At 50.5% G+C, this 1439-nt stretch overlaps 3 non-coding genes across 3 annotated transcripts; all 3 read right to left on the reverse strand.

The window, feature by feature from the left end:
- Positions 1–243: 243 nt before the first annotated feature.
- On the reverse strand, positions 244–362 carry LOC123178100 (5S ribosomal RNA). Its single transcript, XR_006489321.1, has one exon. It is a non-coding gene; the product is annotated as a 5S ribosomal RNA (ribosomal RNA).
- A 301-nt stretch (positions 363–663) lies between these two features.
- Positions 664–782, reverse strand: LOC123178101 (5S ribosomal RNA). Its single transcript, XR_006489322.1, has one exon. It is a non-coding gene; the product is annotated as a 5S ribosomal RNA (ribosomal RNA).
- Positions 783–1083: 301 nt separating this feature from the next.
- LOC123178102 (5S ribosomal RNA) lies at positions 1084–1202 on the reverse strand. Its single transcript, XR_006489323.1, has one exon. It is a non-coding gene; the product is annotated as a 5S ribosomal RNA (ribosomal RNA).
- Between the last annotated feature and the right edge of the window lie 237 nt (positions 1203–1439).

Consider the following 1439-nt stretch of genomic DNA (forward strand, 5'->3'; position numbering starts at 1 on the left):
CGATTGCACATTCCTTTGGCCGCTCCCGCTCAACTACGGAGACGAGTTTTACCACGGTTCAACTGCACCAGTGCCTATTTACCATGGTTTCGACCCCTTTCAGAACACGCTTGCCGCCGCTAGACGCGTGAATAATGAGCAGCGAGCTAAAACTTACCGTAAACGTGCAAAATAATAAAACGTGCTAAACATACGTCGCGCTCGTGCGTTTTGTTTTGCACGCGGTGCAAAAAAAATAAAAAGGGAATGCAACACGAGGACTTCCCAGGAGGTCACCCATCCTAGTACTACTCTCGCCCAAGCACGCTTAACTTCGGAGTTCTGATGGGATCCGGTGCTTTAGTGCTGGTATGATTGCATCCGACATGTTACCCCCGTCTTCGTCCCTTATGCTTGCCCCTCCCAGCTCCACTCCACACACGATTGCACATTCCTTTGGCCGCTCCCGCTCAACTACGGAGACGAGTTTTACCACGGTTCAACTGCACCAGTGCCTATTTAGCATGGTTTCGACCCCTTTCAGAACACGCTTGCCGCCGCTAGACGCGTGAATAATGAGCAGCGAGCTAAAACTTACCGTAAACGTGCAAAATAATAAAACGTGCTAAACATACGTCGCGCTCGTGCGTTTTGTTTTGCACGCGGTGCAAAAAAATTAAAAAGGGAATGCAACACGAGGACTTCCCAGGAGGTCACCCATCCTAGTACTACTCTCGCCCAAGCACGCTTAACTTCGGAGTTCTGATGGGATCCGGTGCTTAAGTGCTGGTATGATCGCATCCGACATGTTACCCCCGTCTTCGTCCCTTATGCTTGCCCCTCCCAGCTCCACTACACACACGATTGCACATTCCTTTGGCCGCTCCCGCTCAACTACGGAGACGAGTTTTACCACGGTTCAACTGCACCAGTGCCTATTTACCATGGTTTCGACCCCTTTCAGAACACGCTTGCCGCCGCTAGACGCGTGAATAATGAGCAGCGAGCTAAAACTTACCGTAAACGTGCAAAATAATAAAACGTGCTAAACATACGTCGCGCTCGTGCGTTTTGTTTTGCACGCGGTGCAAAAAAATTAAAAAGGGAATGCAACACGAGGACGTCCCAGGAGGTCACCCATCCTAGTACTACTCTCGCCCAAGCACGCTTAACTTCGGAGTTCTGATGGGATCCGATGCTTTAGTGCTGGTATGATCGCATCCGACATGTTACCCCCGTCTTCGTCCCTTATGCTTGCCCCTCCCAGCTCCACTACACACACGATTGCACATTCCTTTGGCCGCTCCCGCTCAACTACGGAGACGAGTTTTACCACGGTTCAACTGCACCAGTGCCTATTTACCATGGTTTCGACCCCTTTCAGAACACGCTTGCCGCCGCTAGACGCGTGAATAATGAGCAGCGAGCTAAAACTTACCGTAAACGTGCAAAATAATAAA

Source organism: Triticum aestivum, unplaced genomic scaffold (genome assembly GCF_018294505.1).
Source record: "Triticum aestivum cultivar Chinese Spring unplaced genomic scaffold, IWGSC CS RefSeq v2.1 scaffold65121, whole genome shotgun sequence".
NCBI lineage: Eukaryota > Viridiplantae > Streptophyta > Magnoliopsida > Poales > Poaceae > Triticum > Triticum aestivum.